This window comes from Gekko japonicus, unplaced genomic scaffold (assembly GCF_001447785.1).
Source record: "Gekko japonicus isolate JY-2015 unplaced genomic scaffold, Gekko_japonicus_V1.1 scaffold1606, whole genome shotgun sequence".
Classification (NCBI taxonomy): domain Eukaryota; kingdom Metazoa; phylum Chordata; class Lepidosauria; order Squamata; family Gekkonidae; genus Gekko; species Gekko japonicus.
Window position 1 is genome coordinate 144,130 of NW_015170934.1, and position 7,704 is coordinate 151,833.

Consider the following 7,704-nt stretch of genomic DNA (forward strand, 5'->3'; position numbering starts at 1 on the left):
ATGTAAATTGACTGGTAGCTATTAGATTGTACAAACTGATTATTATTGTTGATATTGCATGTAATGAATATATACCTGCTTTAGAATATTATGAATAATACACAATGCACTTTATAAGATGGAACATATAGAACACATAAATAAGGTTTTTGCAGTGTATATATTCGTTGTTTGACCCAACTGGAGGCTGGCAACACTACTTCTTGTGCACCTTGAATCTGGAACCTCAGATTGAGTTGCCAGATTCTGCACAGCTGCCAGAGCCCAGAGTCTACTAAGTCTTCCATTAAGAGTCTTTAATTAAGAGATATAAAGAGCAAATACCGATTAATGGAAGATTATGTGCATACCGGTACACACACACACACACATTCTTATAATCACTCTATGAATGTATGTCTTATCCTCCTGGTGGATGATTGTAATACATTATTGATTGATTAATCAATTGAATGATTCGGACACAGCTGTGCACCAGGTTTGCGGATGGCTGGTTCTCTTCACTCCTTATGCAGAGTCACAGAGATCACTAAAGCAAACTTTCTTTCCCCGTGAAAGCACAGCCCTTCTCCCGTATTTCTCCAATTTACGTGCCTTAATGGTTTTGATGGGAGCTCAGTTCCAGATACAAACTGTAACTGAAATCCAGATGCTGCCGAGTTAATCGGCGCAGGATTTTGCTGCACAGAAATAACAGCTGGATTCCTGCGAGTTCTGTCGTGATCCACAATTCTTTAAGAAAACGCCATCAAATGTTCATGGGCGTCTTCCTCATGTTCCATGAAGTATCCTAAGACCATATTTAGATTCATAAATATTTAAGAAGCGGACATTTCTTTGAGCGTAAATTTAAGCGGAAGTGTTCAAAGTGACCAAAGAGATATTCTTTCAAACACATTTAACTTGAGGTTCATAATATCTATTTAGTTAGATGTATAGCCTACCATGTTCCAGGGCCCAGGAGAGGTAACCATTCTGTTTATTGATTTTATCATCAAAGTGCAAAACAGCTACAGTATTTTTTTAAAAGTTCAATATTCACACAATTGAAAATGTCCAGCATGAGTCAATATCCAGACTGTAATATTTAGCCATGACGTTAGCCTTCTCAACAAGAAGGTTTCCCATTGTTCCTTATCTTAGATTTGTTGAAAAAGTGGTACAGAGGCACTGATCCACATGAAATCCAACAACAAGAACAAAATCTGTACCATACCTTTTATCAGGGCCAACCAAATGCACACAAAAGATTTATACCCCACCCTTCACTACCCAAAGGAGTCTCAGAGCGGCTTACAAACTCCTTTCCCTCCCCCTCCCCGCAACAGACACCCTGTGAGGTGGGTGGGACTGAGAGAACTCTGACACAAACTGCTCTTTTTCAAGAACAGCTGTGCCAGAACTATGGCTTGCCCAAGGTCATCCAAGCAGCTGCAAGTGGAGGAGTGGGGAATCAAACCCGGTTCTCCCAGATTAGAGTCTGCACACTTCACCACCACACCAAACACACTTCACCACCACACCAAACACACTTAACCACTACACCAAACAACCAGCCCCATCTTTCCTCTTCCTAACATAAGAGCACCGACCCCCTTTCCCATGATTCCATGGTTTACAAATTCAGCAATGTACCTGCAAAAGGCACAGCAGCCAGGTACAGGCAAGCAAGTTTTAAGAGCAGGACTCTAATAAGTCCTTACCTTCAGCTTACCTTCAGGCACACAGCACAGATCCTTGTGCTGTGGTGGCAGCAGGTGCCAAAGAGACGTTTCTTTAAAAAAATCTGCACAGCCAATCAAATCTCCAATGGCCAACCAAAAGACTTGCTGGGCAAAAGCCCCACCTGGTCCTGCTCACTTTCAGTGACCACTCAGCAGGCACCAGGAAAGGTACCCCCAGGCACCACGTTGGAGACCCCTGCTGCTCTAGAGTTTTCTTCCTGGCCAAGCTGAATGTTCTTTCAGAACTTGCCCTTCCTAAGCCTACCCATAAACACATTCACATCATCTTCCACCTTTGGGGGGGGGAATGTCAAGAAGAGGAGGAGGAGGAGATTGGATTTATACCCCGCCCTTCATTCGGAGTCTCAGAGCAGCTTACCATCTCTGTTCCCTTCCCCACCCCACAACAGACACCCTGTCAGGCAGGTGGGGCTGAGAGAGCTCTTTTGAGGACTGCCCTTGAGAGAACAGCTCTGAGAGAACTTGTGTCTGACCCAAGGTTGCACCAGCAGCTGCATGTGGAGGAGTGGGAAATCAAACCCGGTTCTCCCAGAATAGAGTCCATGCTCCTAAGCACTACACCAAACTGGCTCTAGTCATTCCATACAGGGGGGAAACTTTCAAGTATGGAACTCTATTTTTCATAACATTTCCAATGGCTGTCTTTTTAGTACAGTATCTTTAATGCCTATTTTGGCTCCCGTCCAGGTAATCACTGGAGGAAGGATCCTGAGGGCTGCACCTTTGTTACACAACCATTTAGGAGGCCCAGAAGGCCACGACGGAGGCCGCAGACTCCCCTTTCCTGCCGCCAACTGAAAAGCCAAAGGTGTCCTTGTTACAAAGCAATCACTTCAAGTGTTTATGGAAACCGGCACCTGCCACCAAGATAAAGTCAGGGCCAGATGGAAAATACAGAACACAGAACATCCAGGAAGTCAACACTCGTGCTTCTTGTACCACGTGGCTTGGGAGGGATCGTACACCTGGAGCGACGCAGCCGTCTGAGGAATGAATCGTATTCAGTAACAGGGTTTTTTAAGAAAATCTGATAAGGACAAAATATTTAGAGAAGCTAGTTTGGGGAGCGTAGAAGTGCCGAATCCGTACACAGACAGATTGAACCGACAAACCATATGTTTTGCGTGGTCTTAGGAAATTGTCATCTGACAGCACGTGGTTTTTGTTCTCTTTCACAAGCAGTGTTCCCTCTAAGCTGAGTTAGTGTGAGCTAGCTCATAGACTTTGAGCCTCCGGCTCACACGTTTTTGTCTTATAAATAAATAATGCCGGGAGCTCACAAAGTAGAATTTTTGCTCCCAAGACTCCACAGCTTAGTGTAGGGATAACCTCTGCCTGAGTAAGTTCTAATGGGGCTAAACTAGGAACAGGACTTGCAAAGCAACATGATTTAATCAGTGTCTTAAAGTCAAACCCCTTCAACAGACAGAACAATGCAACAAGATTTGTATAACTAAGCACACAGGGTGTAAGAGAGAACAAATTTGCAGAGAATATAGTGTCTTTAGATTCAGTTAAGCAGCTGGTTCTTGCCTGATACCTGAGCCAACACGGTGTGGTAGTTAAGAGTGGTGGACTCTAATCTGGAGAACCGGGTCCGATGCCCCTCTCCTCCTCCACATGCAGCCAGCTGGGTGACCTTGGGCCAGTCACAGTTCTCTCAGGACTCTCTCAGCCCCACCTGCCACACAAGGTGTCTGCCGTGGAAAGTTAAAGAGCATTGTTAGCCACCTTGAGACTCCTGAAGGCAGAGGAAAACGGAGTATAAAAACTTACCATTCTTCTTTCTTGATAAGGTTTGAATTTCATATAGTTACATCTCAGACTACACTTTCTGCGTTTGTTTGTTCTGCGTGCCTCTTACACGCACTGGCTGCACAGTGAGACTCCTTAAGGCAGGGGAAAACGGGGTATAAAAACCAGCTTCTTTTTCTGATGCAACTGCGTGGGGAGCAAAGTCCAAATTTTCCGATCCACCAGGTGCCAAATTCTTTCAATGAAGTCCAAATGTTGCCAGATCCAGACTGAGAAATTCCGGGAGATTTGGGGGTGGAGCCTGGGGCAGGAAGGGTTCAGGAAGGACAGGGGCCTCAGTAGGATATAATGCTGTAGAGTCCACCCTCCAAAGCAGCCCTTTTTTCCAAGGGGAACTGCTCACTGCAGTCTGGAGATGAACTGTAATTCCAGGAGATCCCCAGGTCCCACCTAGAGGCTGGCATCCCTGGCACACTGCAACCATCACAACAAATGAGTTGACCAGATGAATTTACCCAGGGGTCATTTCGTAGAAAAAGAGGTGCAGGAGCTCATTAGCATAACTCATTTGCATATGCCACACCCCCTGCCATCACCGGAAATGTGTCAGAAGGCAACACCCACCGCTCAGGCTCCACTGGACTGTTTTGGATTGCTAGCTATTGGGGGGGGGGATGTGCAGATCTGCCCTCACAGAGGAGGGAGAGCTTGTACCTGAATAAAACTTGGACTTAAAGGTGTCACTGGACTGTTTTGGATTGCTAGCTATGGGGGGGATGCACAGATCTGCCCTCGCAGAGGAGGGAGAGCTTGTACATGGAGGCAGGCAGGGGGGGCACTGCAATTTACCTGGCTACTTCTTGCTCCTTGTGCCCCGACTGAGGGCTGCTGGGAGCAGGGGGTGAGACTTGTTGCATGTGCCCACCCCCTGGGCTCCTTACTGCTGGAGCTCTGCTCCTGAGCGGTCCCACAGGAAATGACCCCTGAATTTACCATAATCGGTGGGAGCTATTCTTGTTAGCTGATCCTGGGATTAGTTTGTTGGTATAGGCAACCAGTGGGAGTCGGGGGGGGGGGCATGGGGGCACCATAAGTGCAATGGCTTTACATCACTTCCAGGGAAAAACCTGGAACTGACATCATGCTTCTCTAGGAATCACCAGAAACTCTATGGTAAAAAAAACTCTGGCAATTCCTAGAGAGGCACATTATCACTTCTAGGGTTTTCCCCTGGAAGTGATGTAATATAGCAGCAATGGATAATGGGAGTTGCCAAGGGAAGGTCTTCCGCATAGCAGGAAACCTGGCAACCCTATTAAGTAAACAACCCGTACTCCTGGTTGGCAGCTCTGCAGGAACTATTTTCCCTAGTTGGTTGGTCTCCTGACCTTACTAACAGACAGATCCAGAATTCTGGTGAACTAGGTTGTTCCAGATCCAGGAAGCAGAGGGTGTGGAGGGGGTGTGCACTGAGCCAGAAAGAGGGGGGGTGGAGTTACTGGAACAGCTGCAGATCTGATTGCAGGGAATATAAAATATGAACTCTGTAGCTGGAAAAATTATATTTGACAAAGAGCAGAAATAAACCGTCAAGCACCAAAAATGAAACCGTGTGGGGGAAAGAAACAAACAAGCTGAGAAATGAGATGAGAAATTAGAGGTGCATTTTAAGAAGTGGAGAGAAGTCTTATTTCCACGCATCGGAAGATATATGCCTGATCTGGTTTTATTTTTCCCTCTTCTTATCCTCTAAGTCAGCTGTATTAGCTGCTTCCTCAACCTGCAACTAGGGTTGCCAGCTCTGGGTTGGGAAATTCCTGGAGATTTGGGGGCTGGAGCCTGAGGAGGGCGGGGTTTGGGGGAAAGGAGGGACCTCAGCCATGTAGAATGCCATAAAGTCCGCCTTCCAAATGGAAAAATTATATTTGACAAAGAGCAGAAATAAACCGTCAAGCACCAAAAATGAAACCGTGTGGGGGAAAGAAACAAACAAGCTGAGAAATGAGATGAGAAATTAGAGGTGCATTTTAAGAAGTGGAGAGAAGTCTTATTCCTACGCATCAGAAGATATATGCCTGATCTGATTTTATTTTTCCCTCTTCTTGTCCTCTAAGTCAGCTATATTAGCTGCTTCCTCAGCCTGCAACTAGGGTTGCCAGCTCCGGGTTGGGAAATTCCTGGAGATTTGGGGGGTGGAGCCTGAGGAGGGCGGGGTTTGGGGGAAAGGAGGGACCTCAGCCATGTAGAATGCCATAAAGTCCACCTTCCAAAGCAGCCATTTCCTCCAGGGGAAGAGATCTCCAGCCACCACCTGGAGGTTGGCAACCCCACCTACAACAGACAATTGCTCCTTTCTGGAGTAGGACTAGCTAGAGCTGGCTCTCAACATGTTTCCAGCACGTACCCATTACTGGTGGGTAATTACTGGTGGGTAAATGATGCGCACAGCTGGTCCCCCAGCTTGTCCCCCCCCACACACACACACACCATGGAAACATCTTGGAGAGAAGGAAGAGGCTCTCGGCTCCGCAAATATTGCTGGGCACAGAGGAATGTGCAACAGATGGCTGTGGCTTGCTGCTGAAAAGGAAGTCGCCGCTGACTCTGATTGCACACGATTCGATTATGCTGTCGCTCGAAGCAGACTTCCATGTGCTTTTATGAGGTCAGTGCGCCTCCCCACAGCAGGAGGGAGGAAAGGGGTTTTACTGGGTTCTCTTGCTCTGCTCAGCAACCTGTTGGAAAAGGAGCGTCTCCTTCCTCAGACTTCTTGCCCCACTTCTCCTATGCAGAAGGTACCATAAAACCTGATGATCAGAGAAAGTGAAAGCGGCATGCAATGCAGAGGGTACCTTAACATCCAATGATCAGAGAAAGTGAAAGCGGCATGCAATGCAGAGGGTACCTTAACATCCAATGATCAGAGAAAGTGAAAGCGGCATGCAATGCAGAGGGTACCTTAACATCCAATGATCAGAGAAAGTGAAAGCGGCATGCAATGCAGAGGGTACCTTAACATCCAATGATCAGAGAAAGTGAAAGCGGCATGCAATGCAGAGGGTACCTTAACATCCAATGATCAGAGAAAGTGAAAGCGGCATGCAATGCAGAGGGGAATTTCTGTTCCAGCGTGGGTTTGCTGAAACAACGGAGGGAGAAGCCAGTGCAGAATCGCCCATACTTCCATACACATGATGTCAGAGATTTAGCTGGCCAGTTGAGATAGGGAAAGTAGTACTCTTTAGATTAGGCTCCTCTCTTTCCTTTTGACTGCAACCGGCAGGTGAACTGAATCTAGATGAATAAATGCAGGTTTTACTTTTGCAATATACTTCTTGGGAGTTCCAGCGTGGGTTTGCTGAAACAACGGAGGGAGAAGCCAGTGCAGAATCGCCCATACTTCCATACACATGATGTCAGAGATTTAGCTGGCCACTTGTGATAGGGAAAGTAGTACTCTTTAGATTAGGCTCCTCTCTTTCCTTTTGACTGCAACCGGCAGGTGAACTGAATCTAGATGAATAAATGCAGGTTTTACTTTTGCAATATACTTCTTGGGAGTTTAATTTACTGTACCCAATATCATGCTTCTACAACAGGGCAAACTCTGCAGTATTAACCAAATATCCCAATGCATCTATCTGGTCTACTTTTAAACTGCTCTTCCCCTAAGGCGCTCAGAGCAGCATCCACTGTTCTCCTTTCTTCCTGTTGCCCTCACAACAACCTTCCTGTAGAGAGATAGTGGCTGTCACAATAATCTCATCCAGTGAGCTTCATGGCAGACTAGAAATTTGAACCCAGGTCTCCTGGATCCTATTCTAACCCTCTGGCCTGGACATAATATTGTGGCATGCAATTTTAAGAAATGTGCCAGTGGATTGGATCTAGTAGTAGATTTTTGTAACTGGAAAGAAACAGTCATGTTTGTCAATTTCCCCTTTCACTCCAGACTTCCCCTCCACCGCATCTCATACCCCCCCCCAACACTTTCTCCCACAACAGCATTTTGGGGAGCTTTGGGGGCTGCAGAAGAACAGGGGAGGAAAGGAAGTCTCTCTGTCAGCAGGTATCACTGATGGATCTAACCCGGCACGTTTATCTTAAGTACGAGATGGTTCTCTCTCTCTCTCTCTCTCTCTCTCTCTCTCTCTCTCTCTCTCTCTCTCTTTAGAATTAAAAGTAGTAAAAAAAATCGGTGCAC